Source organism: Musca autumnalis, unplaced genomic scaffold (assembly GCF_047663935.1).
Source record: "Musca autumnalis isolate F117 unplaced genomic scaffold, ASM4766393v1 scaffold_239, whole genome shotgun sequence".
Lineage (NCBI taxonomy): Eukaryota > Metazoa > Arthropoda > Insecta > Diptera > Muscidae > Musca > Musca autumnalis.
The window spans coordinates 107,975-131,154 of record NW_027411799.1 but is presented as its reverse complement, the minus strand read 5'-3'; the positions used below and the strand labels follow the sequence as shown (position 1 = coordinate 131,154).

The 23,180-nt window shown below is 40.8% G+C and overlaps 1 long non-coding RNA gene across 1 annotated transcript; it reads left to right on the top strand.

Moving 5' to 3' along the window:
* The first annotated feature begins 8,411 nt into the window (after nucleotides 1-8,411).
* LOC141396324 (uncharacterized) lies at nucleotides 8,412-18,661 on the top strand. Its single transcript, XR_012411143.1, has 3 exons — nucleotides 8,412-8,552; nucleotides 9,314-9,426; nucleotides 18,494-18,661. It is a non-coding gene; the product is annotated as an uncharacterized lncRNA (long non-coding RNA).
* Nucleotides 18,662-23,180: the final 4,519 nt, after the last annotated feature.

The following is a 23,180-nucleotide window of genomic DNA, read 5'->3' as shown; positions in this document are numbered from 1 at the left end:
AAAGTTCACCGGGCATGACTTTCCCAATACAAATGTTCACCGGGCATGACTTTCATGACTTTCCCAATACAAAAGTTGACCGGGCATGACTTTCCCAATACAAAAGTTCACCGGAGATGACTTTCCCAATACAAAAGTTCACCGGGCATGACTTTCCCAATACAAATGTTCACCGGGCATGACTTTCCCAATACAAATGTTCACCGGAGATGACTTTTCCCATACAAAAGTTCACCGGCATGACTTTTCCCATACAAAAGTTCACCGGGCATGACTTTCCCAATACAAAAGTTCACCGGGCATGACTTTCCCAATACAAAGTTCACCGGAGATGGCTTTCCCAATACAAAAGTTCACCGGGCATGACTTTCCCAATACAAAAGTTTACCGGGCATGACTTTCTCAATACAAAAGTTCACCGGGCATGACTTTCCCAATACAAAAGTTCACCGGAGATGACTTTCCCAATACAAAAGTTCACCGGGCATGACTTTCCCAATAAAAAAGTTCACCGGGCATTAATTTCCCAATATAAATGTTCACCGGGCTTGACTTTGCCAATACAAAAGTTCACCGGAGATGACTTTCCCAATACAAAAGTTCACCGGGCATGACTTTCCCAATACAAAAGTTCACCGGAGATGACTTTCCCAATACAAAAGTTCACCGGGCATGACTTTCCCAATAAAAAAGTTCACCGGGCATGACTTTCCCAATACAAATGTTCACCGGGCATGACTTTCCCAATACAAAAGTTCACCGGGCATGACTTTCCCAATACAAAAGTTCACCGGAGATGACTTTCCCAATACAAAAGTTCACCGGGCATGACTTTCCCAATACAAAAGTTCACCGGGCATGACTTTCCCAATACAAAAGTTCACCGGAGATGACTTTCCCAATACAAAAGTTCACCGGGCATGACTTTCCCAATAAAAAAGGTCACCGGGCATGAATTTCCCAATACAAATGTTCACCGGGCATGACTTTGCCAATACAAAAGTTCACCGGAGATGACTTTCCCAATACAAAAGTTCACCGGGCATGACTTTCCCAATACAAAAGTTCACCGGGCATGACTTTCCCAATACAAAAGTTCACCGGCCATGACTTTCCCAATACAAAAGTTCACCGGAGATGACTTTCCCAATACAAAAGTTCGACGGAGATGACTTTCCCAATACAAAAGTTCACCGGGCATGACTTTCCCAATACAAAAGTTCACCGGGCATGACTTTCCCAATACAAAAGTTCACCGGGCATGACTTTCCTAATACAAAAGTTCACCTGGCATGACTTTTCCCATACAAAAGTTCACCGGAGATGACTTTTCCCATACAAAAGTTCACCGGGCATGACTTTCCCAATACAAAAGTTCACCGGGCATAACTTTCCCAATACAAAAGTTTACCGGAGATGACTTTTCCCATACAAAAGTTCACCGGGCATGACTTTCCCAATACAAAAGTTCACCGGAGATGACTTTCCCAATACAAAAGTTCACCGGGCATGACTTTCCCAATACAAAAGTTCACCGGGCATGACTTTCTCAATACAAAAGTTCACCTCAATACAAAAGTTCAATACAAAAGTTCACCAATACAAAAGTTCACCGGAGATGACTTTCCCAATACAAAAGTTCACCGGGCATTAATTTCCCAATACAAAAGTTCACCGGAGATGACTTTTCCAATACAAAAGTTCACCGGGCATGGCTTTCCCAACACAAAAGTTCACCGGGCATGACTTTCCCAATACAAAAGTTCACCGGGATTGACTTTCCCAATACAAAAGTTCACCGGGCATGACTTTCCTAATACAAAAGTTCACCGGGCATGACTTTCCCAATACAAAAGTTCACCGGGCATGGCTTTCCCAATACAAAAGTTCACCGGAGATGACTTTCCCAATACAAAAGTTCACCGGGCATGACTTTCCCAATACAAAATTTCACCGGGCATGACTTTCCCAATACAAAAGTTCACCGGAGATGACTTTCCCAATACAAAAGTTCACCGGGCATGACTTTCCCAATACAAAAGTTCACCGGGCATGACTTTCCCAATACAAAAGTTCACCGGAGATGACTTTCCCAATACAAAAGTTCACCGGGCATGACTTTCCCAATACAAAAGTTCACCGGGCATGACTTTCCCAATACAAAAGTTCACCGGGCATGACTTTCCCAATACAAAAGTTCACCGGAGATGACTTTCCCAATACAAAAGTTCACCGGTCATGACCTTCCCAATACAAAAGTTCACCGGGCATGACTTTCCCAATACAAAAGTTCACCGGAGATGACTTTCCCAATACAAAAGTTCACCGGGCATGACTTTCCCAATACAAAAGTTCACCGGACATGACTTTCCCAATACAAAAGTTCACCGGGCATGACTTTCTCAATACAAAAGTTCACCGGGCATGAATTTCCCAATACAAATGTTCACCGGAGATGACTTTTCCCATACAAAAGTTCACCGGAGATGACTTTCCCAATACAAAAGTTCACCGGGCATGAATTTCCCAATACAAATGTTCACCGGAGATGACTTTCCCAATACAAAAGTTCACCGGGCATGACTTTCTCAATACAAAAGTTCACCGGGCATGAATTTCCCAATACTAATGTTCACCGGAGATGACTTTTCCCATACAAAAGTTCACCGGAGATGACTTTCCCAATACAAAAGTTCACCGGGCATGACTTTCCCAATACAAAAGTTCACCGGGCATGACTTTCCCAATACAAAAGTTCACCGGAGATGACTTTCCCAATACAAAAGTTCACCGGGCATGACTTTGCCAATACAAAAGTTCACCGGGCATGACTTTGCCAATACAAAAGTTCACCGGGCATGGCTTTCTCAATACAAAAGTTCACCGGGCATGACTTTCCCAATACAAAAGTTCACCGGAGATGGCTTTTCCCAATACAAAAGTTCACCGGGCATGACTTTCCCAATACAAAAGTTCACCGGGCATGACTTTCTCAATACAAAAGTTCACCGGGCATGAATTTCCCAATACAAATGTTCACCGGAGATGACTTTTCCCATACAAAAGTCCACCGGAGATGACTTTCCCAATACAAAAGTTCACCGGGCATGCCTTTCCCAATACAAAAGTTCACCGGGCATGACTTTCCCAATACAAAAGTTCACCGGGCATGACTTTCCCAATACAAAAGTTCACCGGGCATGACTTTTCCAATACAAAAGTTCACCGGGCATGGCTTTCCCAACACAAAAGTTCACCGGACATGACTTTCCCAATACAAAAGTTCACCGGGCATGACTTTCTCAATAAAAAAGTTCACCGGAGAAGACTTTCCCAATACAAAAGTTCACCGGGCATGACTTTCCCAATACAAAAGTTCACCGGGCATGACTTTCCCAATACAAAAGTTCACCGGGCATGACTTTCCCAATACAAAAGTTCACCGGGCATGACTTTCCCAATACAAAAGTTCACCGGACATGACTTTCCCAATACAAAAGTTCACCGGGCATGACTTTCCCAATACAAAAGTTCACCGGAGATGACTTTTCCCATACAAAAGTTCACCGGGCATGACTTTCCCAATACAAAAGTTCACCGGAGATGACTTTCCCAATACAAAAGTTCACCGGGCATGACTTTCCCAATACAAAAGTTCACCGGAGATGACTTTCCCAATACAAAAGTTCACCGGGCATGACTTTCCCAATACAAATGTTCACCGGCCATGACTTTCTCAATACAAAAGTTCACCGGAGATGACTTTCCCAATACAAAAGTTCACCGGGCATGACTTTCCCAATACAAAAGTTCACCGGGCATGACTTTCCTAATACAAAAGTTCACCAGGCATGACTTTTCCCATACAAAAGTTCACCGGAGATGACTTTTCCCATACAAAAGTTCACCGGGCATGACTTTCCCAATACAAAAGTTCACCGGAGATGACTTTCCCAATACAAAAGTTCACCGGGCATGACTTTCCCAATACAAAAGTTCACCGGGCATGACTTTCCCAATACAAAAGTTCACCGGGCATGACTTTCTCAAAACAAAAGTTCACCGGGCATGACTTTCCCAATACAAAAGTTCACCGGGCATGGCTTTCCCAACACAAAAGTTCACCGGGCATGACTTTCCCAATACAAAAGTTCACCGGGCATGACTTTCCCAATACAAAAGTTCACCGGGCATGACTTTCCCAATACAAAAGTTCACCGGTCATGGCTTTCCCAACACAAAAGTTCACCGGGCATGACTTTCCCAATGCAAAAGTTCACCGGGCATGACTTTCCCAATACAAAAGTTCACCGGGCATGACTTTCCCAATACAAAAGTTCACCGGAGATGACTTTCCCAATACAAAAGTTCACCGGGCATAACTTTCCCAATACAAAAGTTCACCGGAGATGACTTTCCCAATACAAAAGTTCACCGGGCATGACTTTCCCAATACAAAAGTTCACCGGGCATGACTTTCCTAATACAAAAGTTCGCCGGGCATGACTTTCCCAATACAAAAGTTCACCGGGCATGACTTTCCTAATACAAAAGTTCACCGGGCATGACTTTCCCAATACAAAAGTTCACCGGGCATGACTTTCCCAATACAAAAGTTCACCGGGCATGACTTTCCCAATACAAAAGTTCACCGGGCATGACTTTCCCAATACAAAAGTTCACCGGGCATGACTTTCCCAATACAAAAGTTCACCGGGCATGACTTTCCCAATACAAAAGTTCACCGGGCATGACTTTCCCAATACAAAAGTTCACCGGGCATGACTTTCCTAATACAAAAGTTCACCGGGCATGACTTTCTCAATACAAAAGTTCACCGGGCATGACTTTCCCAATACAAAAGTTCACCGGTCATGACCTTCCCAATACAAAAGTTCACCGGGCATGACTTTCCCAATACAAAAGTTCACCGGAGATGACTTTCCCAATACAAAAGTTCACCGGGCATGACTTTCCCAATACAAAAGTTCACCGGACATGACTTTCCCAATACAAAAGTTCACCGGGCATGACTTTCTCAATACAAAAGTTCACCGGGCATGAATTTCCCAATACAAATGTTCACCGGAGATGACTTTTCCCATACAAAAGTTCACCGGAGATGACTTTCCCAATACAAAAGTTCACCGGGCATGAATTTCCCAATACAAATGTTCACCGGAGATGACTTTCCCAATACAAAAGTTCACCGGGCATGACTTTCTCAATACAAAAGTTCACCGGGCATGAATTTCCCAATACTAATGTTCACCGGAGATGACTTTTCCCATACAAAAGTTCACCGGAGATGACTTTCCCAATACAAAAGTTCACCGGGCATGACTTTCCCAATACAAAAGTTCACCGGGCATGACTTTCCCAATACAAAAGTTCACCGGAGATGACTTTCCCAATACAAAAGTTCACCGGGCATGACTTTGCCAATACAAAAGTTCACCGGGCATGACTTTGCCAATACAAAAGTTCACCGGGCATGGCTTTCTCAATACAAAAGTTCACCGGGCATGACTTTCCCAATACAAAAGTTCACCGGAGATGGCTTTCCCAATACAAAAGTTCACCGGGCATGACTTTCCCAATACAAAAGTTCACCGGGCATGACTTTCTCAATACAAAAGTTCACCGGGCATGAATTTCCCAATACAAATGTTCACCGGAGATGACTTTTCCCATACAAAAGTCCACCGGAGATGACTTTCCCAATACAAAAGTTCACCGGGCATGCCTTTCCCAATACAAAAGTTCACCGGGCATGACTTTCCCAATACAAAAGTTCACCGGGCATGACTTTCCCAATACAAAAGTTCACCGGGCATGACTTTTCCAATACAAAAGTTCACCGGGCATGGCTTTCCCAACACAAAAGTTCACCGGACATGACTTTCCCAATACAAAAGTTCACCGGGCATGACTTTCTCAATACAAAAGTTCACCGGAGAAGACTTTCCCAATACAAAAGTTCACCGGGCATGACTTTCCCAATACAAAAGTTCACCGGGCATGACTTTCCCAATACAAAAGTTCACCGGGCATGACTTTCCCAATACAAAAGTTCACCGGGCATGACTTTCCCAATACAAAAGTTCACCGGACATGACTTTCCCAATACAAAAGTTCACCGGGCATGACTTTCCCAATACAAAAGTTCACCGGAGATGACTTTTCCCATACAAAAGTTCACCGGGCATGACTTTCCCAATACAAAAGTTCACCGGAGATGACTTTCCCAATACAAAAGTTCACCGGGCATGACTTTCCCAATACAAAAGTTCACCGGAGATGACTTTCCCAATACAAAAGTTCACCGGGCATGACTTTCCCAATACAAATGTTCACCGGCCATGACTTTCTCAATACAAAAGTTCACCGGAGATGACTTTCCCAATACAAAAGTTCACCGGGCATGACTTTCCCAATACAAAAGTTCACCGGGCATGACTTTCCTAATACAAAAGTTCACCAGGCATGACTTTTCCCATACAAAAGTTCACCGGAGATGACTTTTCCCATACAAAAGTTCACCGGGCATGACTTTCCCAATACAAAAGTTCACCGGAGATGACTTTCCCAATACAAAAGTTCACCGGGCATGACTTTCCCAATACAAAAGTTCACCGGGCATGACTTTCCCAATACAAAAGTTCACCGGGCATGACTTTCTCAAAACAAAAGTTCACCGGGCATGACTTTCCCAATACAAAAGTTCACCGGGCATGGCTTTCCCAACACAAAAGTTCACCGGGCATGACTTTCCCAATACAAAAGTTCACCGGGCATGACTTTCCCAATACAAAAGTTCACCGGGCATGACTTTCCCAATACAAAAGTTCACCGGTCATGGCTTTCCCAACACAAAAGTTCACCGGGCATGACTTTCCCAATGCAAAAGTTCACCGGGCATGACTTTCCCAATACAAAAGTTCACCGGGCATGACTTTCCCAATACAAAAGTTCACCGGAGATGACTTTCCCAATACAAAAGTTCACCGGGCATAACTTTCCCAATACAAAAGTTCACCGGAGATGACTTTCCCAATACAAAAGTTCACCGGGCATGACTTTCCCAATACAAAAGTTCACCGGGCATGACTTTCCTAATACAAAAGTTCGCCGGGCATGACTTTCCCAATACAAAAGTTCACCGGGCATGACTTTCCTAATACAAAAGTTCACCGGGCATGACTTTCCCAATACAAAAGTTCACCGGGCATGACTTTCCCAATACAAAAGTTCACCGGGCATGACTTTCCCAATACAAAAGTTCACCGGGCATGACTTTCCCAATACAAAAGTTCACCGGGCATGACTTTCCCAATACAAAAGTTCACCGGGCATGACTTTCCCAATACAAAAGTTCACCGGGCATGACTTTCCTAATACAAAAGTTCACCGGGCATGACTTTCTCAATACAAAAGTTCACCGGGCATGACTTTCCCAATACAAAAGTTCACCGGAGATGACTTTCCCAATACAAAAGTTCACCGGGCATGACTTTCCCAATACAAAAGTTCACCGGGCATGACTTTCCCAATACAAATGTTCACCGGGCATGACTTTCCCAATACAAAAGTTCACCGGGCATGACTTTCCCAATACAAAAGTTCACCGGAGATGACTTTCCCAATACAAAAGTTCACAGAAGATGACTTTCCCAATACAAAAGTTCACCGGGCATGACTTTCCCAATACAAAAGTTCACCGGGCATGACTTTTATAATGGCGCTTGCGTCGAATCATTACTGCTGAAGGAAAAAAAAAGATTCTCTGATGCCGTTTATTTCCCATGCCATTATTGTTAACATGATTTTTAGCGCCATCTCTTGGTTAACCCATGTATATCCTGCCAATTGGCTTATTCGATTATTGACATTTTTCATTTAAGTTGGCTGTCATATTATTTCTCTCTTTGCTTTGAGACTGGAATGGAAATTATAATTGAACTCGTTACCGAGCCTTCAATATGCCTGAAATAGGTTTCCTCTGCCATTTTGTCAGCTTTACCACCAGCTATTAGCACATAACAGCTCCTAAAGTTAAAGGAAAAGTTAAAAGTTTCTTTTGATTATCTTTAATTCAAAGAGACTTTTGTTTTTGTTAAAGTTTTGTATTTTTTTTTATTTTTCTCCATCGGCCCCAATTGCGTAAGTGTGAAAATCTAAAAAAAATTAATTTCCATCAGTTCCTAAGTTGTTTTTTCCCTATTTAGGAAGATTTTCCTGGTACTTTCTGCTACTGATGCACTCTGCTTTCTCAATTTGTTGTTGCATTGATAGAAATTGAAATATCTTTGGAACTCCTACACCGCAAATGGTAATAACCAGCGATCACTTCTTTAATTAGCTCTCACTAATTATTTTCATATTTCAAATAGGTTTGTGTGGTTGTAACACCAGCTTTTGTTGGCACATTTCAAATTCTGCCTCTCTCAGATTAGACATAGGTTCGATTCAACAAGACTAGACAGTTCTTGCTGACCGTCGCCGCCATAACATCGCCTGCAACGATAGCAAACTTTTGTGTAAAAGAAAAGGTAGCCTTTATTGTCTGCGGAATAAGTTACTCTTCGGAATCTGTCATTACGCGGAAAGTGTCTGAGGTGTTATTAGACTAACCTCCAAATTCTGCTGGAAGCGTGAGGAAAAACAACTCCATGGAAGCCCGAATTATCCTCAAGTGAAAACGTATTAAGTGTTAATACGACAAATACAGGGCTCCCAGTGTAACCAAGAAGATAATAAAAACTATTACATTATAAAGTGATTGCAAAAGGGCACAGTGAATATTTCTCAGTATAGCAAGACTCTGAGGAAAATATCCCAAACTAAACTATTTGGTATTGGAAATCGGTTTCGTGCGAATCAATATAGTTCATAAAATTAGCGTTAATATATTTTATTTAAAATTAATGATCGAAAAATTGCTTAAGAAAAAAAAAATAATCGTAAAGTGCAAAAGAATTCATGTGAAACCATTGAAAAGTGTGAAAAAGAACATTGAAAACAATCCCGTTTGTTTTAATAAGATCATTGCCCAAGTGAAACAACAACTATTCTTATGTTTCAAAAATTGATTCTTAATGATCATTAATTGCAATTGAAAAAAATTAGTCTGTGTACATTGGGTAATGATCTTACGGAAATGTTGCTACAGTAAACCTGTCAAGGGTGCCAACGACACACACAATTCACCACGAATGTTTCAAACATTCGCCGAAACATTGACTCATTTTCTCTAGCAACATTTCACAAAACATTCCGGATCTCTTTACGAAACTCTCTTAATCAAAACCAGCAACATCATTCTCAACAGTGAACAACGCACGCAACATTGCCCACAAAAGGGTATAATAGCAGCAGCGACGCCGACGCACGCATGAAAGCGCTTTCAGCGAGGGACGGTGAGCGGTGAGTGTTCAATTTTTATTATTTTTTTTTCTTTGCATCAATATCCTACGGTGATTGGGTGATATTAGAGTGACCATCTTTGTTAAATCGGAAATGTTAAATATTTTTCTATAAATTTTGTTAAGAATGCAATATATTGTTTAAATGTTTTCCAACGATAGATAATCAGCACATTTGCAGGAGTGATGATTTCTTTCCGGTAAATTTTAATCTTTGTATTTCGGTTAGTTGGTCACCCTAATATGATCCACACATTTTGTCATATTGTTGTTGTGAATATCAGTGGTTTGAGTAAGTGAGAAAACTAAACAAAAGGAAAACATTAATAGTTCGATGAACTTTGTGGATCAGATGGATTCTTGCACTTCTTTTTTCATGATCATATGTTCTTGGTTTAATTTTTTTCTTGCATAACTTCAGTATCTATTTAGTATTAATTTATATATTTAACCACTTTCTTGCTCTTTATGAAAATTTCTTTAGTAATAATAGTTATCCAAATTTCTTTATTTTTTTTTGGATTTTTTTTCCCTTTTAATGAATTTTGTAATAAGGATTATGAAAGTAGCCATACAAATAGTAAATATTGAGGATATTACCATGGTTATTGAATTGTCATCTTAAATAAATCGCAATGGATTCTGAGTAAATTCGAACCTTCATCTGTTTGATTCCATGTGAGCTAAAGGTAAAGTTTGCGATTATTTGTTAGGGGTTGAAACAAAACTCATATGGCTGTAAAGCCTGGATGGTTTCAACCATGGTTGGGCGGGTAACATCAGCAACATTACACCTTGTTGCTTAAATCTTTTGTTATGGTAGCATTTCTTGGGGCCTCTCCCATCAGTCTCTTTGATGCTTTTAACTAATTTCTCTTTTCTAGCTATTTCTTTCATTTTCACCACCATTTTCCGTTTCCTGCTTCTTCTATTCTGTGTAGACCTGTTGCCTTCTATCCGTTTCCTTCTGTTTTTTCTCCTCTCAGCACGCATACTAAAAGAGAATTTATGAGTAGCACCGTGGTATTCATGACATTGTAGCACGTTGGACCCTACCCACCGACGAGTGATAAGGCCGGAAATTTTGCGTGCTGGTGCTGTGTATCAATGTCTAAATTAGACCAACCACACTGAATTGCGTTGTATGCTACAGAATAAATGTAATGGCGCCCATACGTGGAGCCTGAACTGTAATTATAGAATTTTTGATACCATCTAGCCTTGTGCTACTACATGTTCGGCTCAATAATTTTTTTTCTTTCATGTTGTTTTTTTTCAACTTTTCATTTTTTTCTGGAAGCGATGTATACTTATTAGGATATTGGTTATGGTTGTTAATCTAATCCTACACCAACCAATAGGTGAGATTGTTTTTCTCAGTTTTTGTTAGTATTGCTTTGGTATATCCCTTATTCGAATTGGAATTCAGTTTCTGGATAGTTGATACGCTAGATCTGACCACGAATAAAGGGATACGTCATGACAATACCCTTCCTATTTGCTTGGATTTATAGAGTGTGAACTTCTATACCAAGAGATAATCTAAATATCTATCTTTGGAACTTTCTCTTTTTATCCATTATGTTACCATAACAAGAGCAAGCTTTATCGAATTCGCAGGGGATCAAACAGATGAAATCTTAATAATAGAGCTTTGGCAATCCGATATCTATTTTGTAAAAAAAACATTATTATTTTTTATTGATTACCTTGTTTTATATTATTCTTCGTTTGTTTTTGTAAATAAATTTTGTTAGCTCTTTTTGGTCTATACGCGCTGTATATGACAGTTTTTCGCGTCTTCACAAGATATTATACGGATTCTCATTTTTAGAGTTTTACATTTTAGTTTAGTTTGATTAAGTTTTGGTTCATTAGCAGGGTTTTATACTGTCTTGCCTACAGAAGAACAAGTGTTCTTTTTTGATTTCTGGTTACTTTCGAGTTTGATTTTTATAATTTCCTGTTACCTGTATAATTGACTTTGGTTTTCAGTTTTCGGAATTGTATTTGCGGGTAGAATATTTTATTCCTTTATTCAATTGTTGAAGATTTGCATCGATATTGTAATATCGTTATCAATATATTTCCTTTGCGTCGTAATTGGTTTAGTAGAGTTATTTGATATCTCTGTAGTTTTATTTACACTGCTGTAGGCGGATCCAATTAGATATTGGTTTTAGTTTTTCAGTTTCATTTTCTTGTGGCTTTTGCGGAATTTATGGCTGTTTGTTGTTTTAATACAGCTTATATTTTATCCCGAATCTAGTTGTATTCCCTTCATATGCGACGGTCAATTGAATCTGGTAGACTGCAAATAAAAGTTTACGATTTCAATTATCCTTCATATCGCTTATCGGGACTTCATTGAATTGCGGTTCCGAGTCTTATTTTCATATATAAGCATAGGATTTTTTTTTCGTTGGTTTCTTTGTGTTTTCATATCTCGATAGATAGGAGACTGTCGAGCTATCAATATGTCTCAAGATACAGGTCATGGAAATGCCTTGACTGGAGAGTCGGTGGATAACCAGTTGACTTGTGGTGCTTGTGGTGTCCCGAATTCTTCGAAGTCCCAGGCCCAAAGGACTAATTGTGGGCATAATTTTCACAAGTCATGCCTGTCACAGTTAATGAAAATGCGCCCCTATTGTCCGGTTTGTAACGGTCGCGTTTTTAGTGAACCCCCAGCTTCGAGTGCATCTGGTATAACGACTAGATCACAGTCGAAGTTACCGACCACTCAACCATCTTCATCCACTAATTCGGGAGGTCAGTCTTCTTCTGGTACTCAGCCTACCACTGATACTCATAGTGCACCGGATCGCTCAGAGGACTTGCAAGGGATGATAGCATCGATTGTTTCTGCACAACAGGCTCAATTGTTGTCAGACCTAAGCAACCAATAGAGAGGTTGGTTCAAAGCAACATTGAAGCCAGGTTTTCTCAAATGAATTTGAATGGCGGGTCCCAATCTCCTGTCCCTAGACCTCCCCAGTCTCCAAATGTTCCACCTAGGGATATGCCAACGTTACCGGAAATAGAGGAAAGGGCATTTCGGGATTTATTGAGCAGAATCCACGGGGATTCGTCTGGTGGACAGGGTACTAATAATACCGACCGTCCAAGACCCTCAGCTTCTGGCTCACATAATACTTCCTCTTCCGACCTCAACGCAAGGCCAGATAAAGTTCTACATATCATGAGCAACTGGAAGTTAAAGTTTACTGGTAGTTCAAGTGGTTTGTCGGTGGAAAATTTTATTTATAGGGTTAAAGCCTTAACCAATCAGACTCTTCAAGGCGACTTCGAGTTGTTGTGTCGGAATGCAAGCTCTCTTTTTGAGAGCAAAGCAGCTGATTGGTTCTGGCGGTATCACCGTTCGGTTCCGACAGTTTCGTGGTATGAACTTTGCAAGGCATTGAGACAACAATACGCGGATTCCAGAACAGATATTGACCTAAGGGAATTAGTCAGGGACAGGAAGCAGAACCGGGGTGAAAGTTTCGACAGTTTTTATGAGTCGGTCGTTGAATTGACGGATCGGTTGAAGGAGCCATTATCCGAAAATATGCTGGTCGAACTTTACGTCGGAATCTGTTACCTGAAATTCAGCACGAGATCCTCAATCTGAAAATCAGTTCGTTGCAAGAGCTAAGGGAGGTTTGCAGGAAGAGAGAAATTTTCATGCAGGATATCAAACGGAAGCATGGCATGCCATTTGCCAAACCAGTTTTTACTTCCAAAAGGGTCTCGGAGTTAGATGATGCAGATGAAGGTGATTTAACCGATGTGTTGGATTCCACAGATGGTGAAGTTTCGGCGGTCAGTTTGACTTGCTGGAATTGCAACAAAGCAGGACACAGGTACCAGGATTGTCTGTCCGACAGGACTGTGTTCTGTTATGGTTGCGGAGCTCCAAGAATTTACAAGCCAACTGTGCGACTTGTAATCCAAAAAACGGTCGTTTGGGTGCACAAAGGGAGTGCACCAACTCAGGGGAAAGCCTTGGACCCAGATCGGAAGTGAAGATATTGAGAAGAGAGGAAGAGAGAAGTGACGTAAATCTGGGTGAAAATTGTGATTCTGAACATGTTTTGAAGGCAGAAGGTGAGGATTCTGGAAGTAGTCAAAGGAAATTTACAATTATTAAACCATTTCACATACGCTTAAAGGAATACAATGAAGCCAAGAACAGAATTTTTAATCAGGAACAGAGAGGTACTAGGTCAGCCAATCGAATGCGCTTATTTTGGGAAAAGGTTCGGAATTTTAGGAAGAAATTTGTTTGCTCAGTTTTAGACCGACATTCTGATGTGAGACCATATGCTGAGGTGATCCTTTTTGGTAAGAGATTGTTGGGTTTGCTTGATACGGGGGCTTCGTTGAGTTGCATAGGGTCAGACGTGGCGAAACAGTATCTGGAATCGGGACAGCCATTAAGAAACTGAAGTCTTCCATTAGAACTGCGGATGGTACGACTCAGAAGATCGAGGGTTTTATTGAAACTAGCATAACTTTCAAAGGATTAGAAAAGAAAATTACGATATTTATAATACCTAGCCTCGATAGAGACTTGTTTCTGGGTATCGATTTTCTGGAATTTGTACAATTTGCTTCCTGCAGGCTTTGTATCTTCTGACTATGTTTCTGACAACATATCCTTTATCGCCGAACTTGCTCCTAAAATCCCAACTATCCGACCTTCAAAAGCATTTGTTAGACCAAGTTATCGATTTGTTTCCGTCATTCTCAAAACAGGGTTTAGGGAAAACCAACGTCATTCAGCATTCTATTGACACTGGGTCTGCAAGACCTATAAAACAACGTCATTTTCCGGTATCTCCCGCAGTGGAGAAACTGATCTATGCTGAATTGGATAGAATGTTGGAGTTAGGAGTGATAGAGGAGTCGAACAGTGCTTGGTCCTCGCCAGTAGTATTGCACAGAAAGCCCAACAAAAACAGACTTTGTCTAGATAGCCGAAAATTAAATGCTGTGACGGTGGGTGACGCATATCCTTTACCACATAGTGATGGGATACTGAGTCGTCTACCAAAGCGCAGTACATTACAGCCTTGGATCTTAAGGATGCCTTTTGGCAAATCCCGTTAGATCAGGAATCACGAGAAAAAACGGCATTCACCGTTCCTGGGAGGCCGTTATATCACTACACCGTTATGCCATTTGGATTATGTAATGCTCCGCAGACCATGTCCAGGCTGATGGATAAAGTGATACCACCAACTCTCAGGACGGAGGTGTTTGTTTACCTCGATGATTTATTGATTATATCGGATTCGTTTGAAAGGCACCTTGATGTTCTAAGGTTGGTAGCTCGTAAGATTAAGGAGTCAGGCTTAACTATTAATGTAGAAAAAAGTAATTTCTGTGTTTCTGAAGTTAGATATCTAGGTCATTTAGTTGGAAATGGGGTTATTAGAACAGATCGGACAAGGTGTCCGCGATAACCGAATTCCAGTTCCCCAATCAGTCAAGCAGGTCCGTAGGTTCTTAGGTATGACTGGTTGGTATCGAAAATTCATCAGGGATTATGCTTCGATAGCCACACCATTAACCGACTTAACGAAGGTAAAGCGCAAATTCGTTTGGACTGAAGAAGCTCAAAAAGCGTTTGAGGCCTTAAAGTCCACTTGAGCACCGCTCCGGTTCTGCATAGTCCAGACTTCTCACAGCCTTTTTATATACACTGTGATGCAAGCAGAACGGGGATAGGAGGAGTATTGGTGCAGAAGGATGCGGAGGGCGAAGAGTTTCCAATCGCATTCATGTCAAAGAAACTCAATCAAGCCCAACGCAACTACTCAGTCACCGAACAAGAATGCTTAGCAGCAATGTTAAGCATTAAGAAATTCAGAGCATACGTGGGAAGGACATGAGTTTACTGTCATCACTGACCATGCGTCATTGAAGTGGCTCATGTCCCAAAACGATCTCAGTACTCGGTTGGCTCGGTGGGCACTAAAGCTTCAAGGCTATAAATTTAAAATCGAACATCGGCGTGGTTCTCAAAACATAGTCCCTGATGCGCTTTCCAGAGTAAATTGCGATGATCTTTCTTGTTTGAGTTTAGGTTATCATTCTCTTTCAGAAATACAAAATCATTCGTTTTCGGGAAATAGCAGTGGATTTTTTATTGATCTGGATTCTGATAGCTTTAAGTCTACAGAGTATAAAGAATTGTTGGATAAAATAGGGAAAAGTGTAGTTAAAATGCCTGACTTAAGAATAGTGGACGGTTATCTTTATAGAAGGATGGAGCATGCTACTGGTGAGCAAGTACACGACGACCTCTCATGGAAGTTGTGGATTCCTCGGGATATGGTTCAGGACGTATTAAAACGGGCACACGATGATCCATTGGCGGCACATGGGGGAATTAATAAAACCTTGTTCAAAATTCGCAAGCATTACTTTTGGCCAAATATGGTCGTGGATGTAAAAAATTACATAAATAATTGCGATGTTTGCAAAGCGTGCAAACATCCAAGCCAGCCTTTGCGTCCACCAATGGGTAAGACTTCAGATTCTCATAGATTCTTCCAGAAAATTTATATTGATTTTCTTGGTCCTTACCCTAGGTCAAAATCTGGTAACGTTGGGATATTTGTGGTGCTGGATCATTTTAGTAAATTTCCTTTTCTGAAAGCAGTGAAGAAGTTTTCATCTGAGGTGGTAACTGACTATTTAGAAAAGGAGTTGTTTCACGTTTTTGGGGTCCCAGAAACTGTTGTTTCGGACAATGGGTCCCAATTCAAGTCCAACACATTTGGTCAGTTAATGAAAAGGTACAACATTGGTCATACTTTTACCGCCATTCATGCCCCTCAGGCGAACGCTTCCGAGCGAGTAAACAGATCGGTATTGGCTGCTATCAAGTCATACGTGTCACCGGATCAAAAGAATTGGGACAACCTTTTGAGTAGCATAGGATGTGCGCTACGATCTACGATTCATACAGCTATAGGACGTCGCCATATTTCTTACTTTTGGACAGCATATGGTGACTAATGCCTCGATATATCCTGTTTTGAGGCAATTGGATATGCTGGAAGACAGAACGGTACGTTTTGACAGGAATGACTCACTTGCCATCATGGGTACTAGGGCCAAAGAGCTTATGAACAAACAATACGAGAGAAATGAGCGATCCTACAATCTTCGAACTAGGGAGGTAGCTTATGATGTAGGTCAAGAAGTGTTCCGTCGAAATTTTAAGCAGAGCAGCTTCGAACACGGTTATAACGCGAAATTAGCTCCGACGTTCCTTAAAGCACGTATTCGTCCGAAAGTTAGGAAATAGCTACTACGAGTTAGAAGATTTGAAGGGCAATCTAGTTGGAGTTTACCATGCCAAAGACATTCGGCAATGAAGAATTTCTGACCGCAAGCGTTATCAGCTTTGTGCTCAACTGTTGACCCCCAAAGTCTGATTTCGGCAGGGGGTATATAATGGCGCTTGCGTCGAATCATTACTGCTGAAGGAAAAAAAAAGATTCTCTGATGCCGTTTTTATTTCCCATGCCATTATTGTTAACATGATTTTTAGCGCCATCTCTTGGTTAACCCATGTATATCCTGCCAATTGGCTTATTCGATTATTGACATTTTTCATTTAAGTTGGCTGTCATATTATTTCTCTCTTTGCTTTGAGACTGGAATGGAAATTATAATTGAACTCGTTACCGAGCCTTCAATATGCCTGAAATAGGTTTCCTCTGCCATTTTGTCAGCTTTACCACCAGCTATTAGCACATAACAGCTCCTAAAGTTAAAGGAAAAGTTAAAAGTTTCTTTTGATTATCTTTAATTCAAAGAGACTTTTGTTTTTGTTAAAGTTTTGTATTTTTTTTATTTTTCTCCATCGGCCCCAATTGCGTAAGTGTGAAAATCTAAAAAAAATTAATTTCCATCAGTTCCTAAGTTGTTTTTTCCCTATTTAGGAAGATTTTCCTGGTACTTTCTGCTACTGATGCACTCTGCTTTCTCATTTGTTGTTGCATTGATAGAAATTGAAATATCTTTGGAACTCCTACACCGCAAATGGTAATAACCAGCGATCACTTCTTTAATTAGCTCTCACTAATTATTTTCATATTTCAAATAGGTTTGTGTGGTTGTAACACCAGCTTTTGTTGGCACATTTCAAATTCTGCCTCTCTCAGATTAGACATAGGTTCGATTCAACAAGACTAGACAGTTCTTGCTGACCGTCGCCGCCATAACATCGCCTGCAACGATAGCAAACTTTTGTGTAAAAGAAAAGGTAGCCTTTATTGTCTGCGGAATAAGTTACTCTTCGGAATCTGTCATTACGCGGAAAGTGTCTGAGGTGTTATTAGACTAACCTCCAAATTCTGCTGGAAGCGTGAGGAAAAACAACTCCATGGAAGCCCGAATTATCCTCAAGTGAAAACGTATTAAGTGTTAATACGACAAATACAGGGCTCCCAGTGTAACCAAGAAGATAATAAAAACTATTACATTATAAAGTGATTGCAAAAGGGCACAGTGAATATTTCTCAGTATAGCAAGACTCTGAGGAAATATCCCAAACTAAACTATTTGGTATTGGAAATCGGTTTCGTGCGAATCAATATAGTTCATAAAATTAGCGTTAATATATTTTATTTAAAATTAATGATCGAAAAATTGCTTAAGAAAAAAAAAATAATCGTAAAGTGCAAAAGAATTCATGTGAAACCATTGAAAAGTGTGAAAAAGAACATTGAAAACAATCCCGTTTGTTTTAATAAGATCATTGCCCAAGTGAAACAACAACTATTCTTATGTTTCAAAAATTGATTTCTTAATGATCATTAATTGCAATTGAAAAAAATTAGTCTGTGTACATTGGGTAATGATCTTACGGAAATGTTGCTACAGTAAACCTGTCAAGGGTGCCAACGACACACACAATTCACCACGAATGTTTCAAACATTCGCCGAAACATTGACTCATTTTCTTCTAGCAACATTTCACAAAACATTCCGGATCTCTTTACCGAAACTCTCTTAATCAAAACCAGCAACATCATTCTCAACAGTGAACAACGCACGCAACATTGCCCACAAAAGGGTATAATAGCAGCAGCGACGCCGACGCACGCATGAAAGCGCTTTCAGCGAGGGACGGTGAGCGGTGAGTGTTCAATTTTTATTATTTTTTTTTCTTTGCATCAATATCCTACGGTGATTGGGTGATATTAGAGTGACCATCTTTGTTAAATCGGAAATGTTAAATATTTTTCTATAAATTTTGTTAAGAATGCAATATATTGTTTAAATGTTTTCCAACGATAGATAATCAGCACATTTTGCAGGAGTGATGATTTCTTTCCGGTAAATTTTAATCTTTGTATTTCGGTTAGTTGGTCACCCTAATATGATCCACACATTTTGTCATATTGTTGTTGTGAATATCAGTGGTTTGAGTAAGTGAGAAAACTAAACAAAAGGAAAACATTAATAGTTCGATGAACTTTGTGGATCAGATGGATTCTTGCACTTTCTTTTTTCATGATCATATGTTCTTGGTTTAATTTTTTTCTTGCATAACTTCAGTATCTATTTAGTATTAATTTATATATTTAACCACTTTCTTGCTCTTTATGAAAATTTCTTTAGTAATAATAGTTATCCAAATTTCTTTATTTTTTTTGGATTTTTTTTTCCCTTTTAATGAATTTTGTAATAAGGATTATGAAAGTAGCCATACAAATAGTAAATATTGAGGATATTACCATGGTTATTGAATTGTCATCTTAAATAAATCGCAATGGATTCTGAGTAAATTCGAACCTTCATCTGTTTGATTCCATGTGAGCTAAAGGTAAAGTTTGCGATTATTTTGTTAGGGGTTGAAACAAAACTCATATGGCTGTAAAGCCTGGATGGTTTCAACCATGGTTGGGCGGGTAACATCAGCAACATTACACCTTGTTGCTTAAATCTTTTGTTATGGTAGCATTTCTTGGGGCCTCTCCCATCAGTCTCTTTGATGCTTTTAACTAATTTCTCTTTTCTAGCTATTTCTTTCATTTTCACCACCATTTTCCGTTTCCTGCTTCTTCTATTCTGTGTAGACCTGTTGCCTTCTATCCGTTTCCTTCTGTTTTTTCTCCTCTCAGCACGCATACTAAAAGAGAATTTATGAGTAGCACCGTGGTATTCATGACATTGTAGCACGTTGGACCCTACCCACCGACGAGTGATAAGGCCGGAAATTTTGCGTGCTGGTGCTGTGTATCAATGTCTAAATTAGACCAACCACACTGAATTGCGTTGTATGCTACACTTTCCCAATACAAAAGTTCACCGGGCATGACTTTCCCAATACAAATGTTCACCGGGCATGACTTTCCCAATACAAAAGTTCACCGGGCATGACTTTCCCAATAGAAAAGTTCACCGGGCATGACTTTCCCAATAGAAAAGTTCACCGGGCATGACTTTCCCAATACAAAAGTTCACCGGGCATGACTTTCCCAATACAAAAGTTCACCGGAGATGACTTTTCCCATACAAAAGTTCACCGGGCATGACTTTCCCAATACAAATGTTCACCGGGCATGACTTTCCCAATACAAATGTTCACCGGAGATGACTTTTCCCATACAAAAGTTCACCGGGCATGACTTTCCCAATACAAAAGTTCACCGGGCATGACTTTCCCAATACAAAAGTTCACCGGGCATGACTTTCCCAATACAAAAGTTCACCGGGCATGACTTTCTCAATACAAAAGTTCACCGGGCATGACTTTCCCAATACAAAAGTTCCCCGGAGATGACTTTCCCAATACAAAAGTTCACCGGGCATGACTTTCCCAATAAAAAAGTTCACCGGGCATGAATTTCCCAATACAAATGTTCACCGGACATGACTTTGCCAATACAAAAGTTCACCGGAGATGACTTTCCCAATACAAAAGTTCACCGGGCATGACTTTCCCAATACAAAAGTTCACCGGGCATGACTTTTCCCATACAAAAGTTCACCGGGCATGACTTTCCCAATACAAAAGTTCACCGGAGATGACTTTTCCCATACAAAAGTTCACCGGAGATGACTTTCCCAATACAAAAGTTCACCGGGCATGACTTTCCCAATACAAAAGTTCACCGGGCATGACTTTCCCAATACAAAAGTTCACCGGGCATGACTTTCCCAATACAAAAGTTTACCGGAGATGACTTTCCCAATACAAAAGTTCACCGGGCATGACTTTCCCAATACAAAAGTTCACCGGGCATGACTTTCCCAATACAAAAGTTCACCGGAGATGACTTTTCCCATACAAAAGTTCACCGGGCATGACTTTCCCAATACAAAAGTTCACCGGAGATGACTTTTCTCATATAAAAGTTGACCGGAGATGACTTTCCCAATACAAAAGTTCACCGGAGATGACTTTCCCAATACAAAAGTTCACCGGGCATGACTTTCCCAATACAAATGTTCACCGGGCATGATTTTCCCAATACAAAAGTTCACCGGGCATGGCTTTCCCAATACAAAAGTTTACCGGAGATGACTTTTCCCATACAAAAGTTCACCGGGCATGACTTTCCCAATACAAAAGTTCACCGGAGATGACTTTCCCAATACAAAAGTTCACCGGGCATGACTTTCCCAATACAAATGTTCACCGGGCATGACTTTCCCAATACAAAAGTTCACAGGGCATGACTTTCCCAATACAAAAGTTCACCGGAGATGACTTTCCCAATACAAAAGTTCACCGGGCATGACTTTCCCAATACAAAAGTTCACCGGGCATGACTTTCCCAATATAAATGTTCACCGGGCATGACTTTCCCAATACATAAGTTCACCGGAGATGACTTTCCCAATACAAAAGTTCACCGGGCATGACTTTCCCAATACAAAAGTTCACCGGGCATGAATTTCCCAATACAAATGTTCACCGGGCATGGCTTTGCCAATACAAAAGTTCACCGGGCATGACTTTCCCAATACAAAAGTTCACCGGGCATGACTTTCCCAATACAAAAGTTCACCGGGCATGACTTTCCCAATACAAAAGTTCACCGGGCATGACTTTCCCAATACAAAAGTTCACCGGGCATGACTTTCCCAATACAAAAGTTCACCGGGCATGACTTTCTCAATACAAAAGTTCACCGGGCATGACTTTTCCCGTACAAAAATTCACCGGAGATGACTTTCCCAATACAAAAGTTCACCGGGCATGACTTTTCCCATACAAAAGTTCACCGGGCATGACTTTCCCAATAAAAAAGTTCACCGGGCATGACTTTTCCCATACAAAAGTTCACCGGAGATGACTTTCCCAATACAAAAGTTCACCGGGCATGACTTTCCCAATACAAAAGTTCACCGGGCATGACTTTCCCAATACGAAAGTTCACCGGGCATGACTTTCCCAATACAAAAGTTCACCGGGCATGACTTTCCCAATACAAAAGTTCACCGGAGATGACTTTTCCCATACAAAAGTTCACCGGGCATGACTTTCCCAATACAAATGTTCACCGGGCATGAATTTCCCAATACAAAAGTTCACCGGAGACTTTCCCAATACAAAAGTTCACCGGAGATGACTTTTCCCATACAAAAGTTCACCGGGCATGACTTTCCCAATACAAATGTTCACCGGGCATGACTTTCCCAATACAAAAGTTCACCGGGCATGACTTTCCCAATACAAAAGTTCACCGGGCATGACTTTCCCAATACAAAAGTTCACCGGGCATGACTTTCCCAATACATAAGTTCACCGGGCATGACTTTCCCAATACAAAAGTTCACCGGGCATGACTTTCCCAATACAAATGTTCACCGGAGATGACTTTCCCAATACAAAAGTTCACCGGGCATGACTTTCCCAATACAAAAGTTCACCGGGCATGACTTTCCCAATACAAAAGTTCACCGAGCATGACTTTCTCAATACAAAAGTTCACCGGGCATGACTTTCCCAATACAAAAGTTCACCGGAGATGACTTTCTCAATACAAAAGTTCACCGGGCATGACTTTCCCAATACAAAAGTTCACCGGAGATGACTTTCCCAATACAAAAGTTCACCGGGCATGAATTTCCCAATACAAATGTTCACCGGGCATGACTTTCCCAATACAAAAGTTCACCGGAGATGACTTTCCCAATACAAAAGTTCACCGGGCATGACTTTCCCAATACAAAAGTTCACCGGAGATGACTTTCCCAATACAAAAGTTCACCGGGCATGACTTTCCCAATACAAATGTTCACCGGGCATGACTTTCCCAATACAAAAGTTCATCGGGCATGACTTTCCCAATACAAAAGTTCACCGGAGATGACTTTCCCAATACAAAAGTTCACCGGGCATGACTTTCCCAATACAAAAGTTCACCGGGCATTACTTTCCCAATACAAAAGTTCACCGGGCATGACTTTCCCAATACAAAAGTTCACCGGAGATGACTTTTCCCATACAAAAGTTCACCGGAGATGACTTTCCCAATACAAAAGTTCACCGGGCATTGCTTTCCCAATACAAAACTTCACCGGGCATGACTTTCCCAATACAAAAGTTCACCGGGCATGACTTTCCCAATACAAAAGTTCACCGGGCATGACTTTCCCAATACAAAAGTTCACCGGGCATGACTTTGCCAATACAAAAGTTCACCGGAGATGACTTTCCCAATACAAAAGTTCACCGGGCATGACTTTCCCAATACAAAAGTTCACCGGGCATGA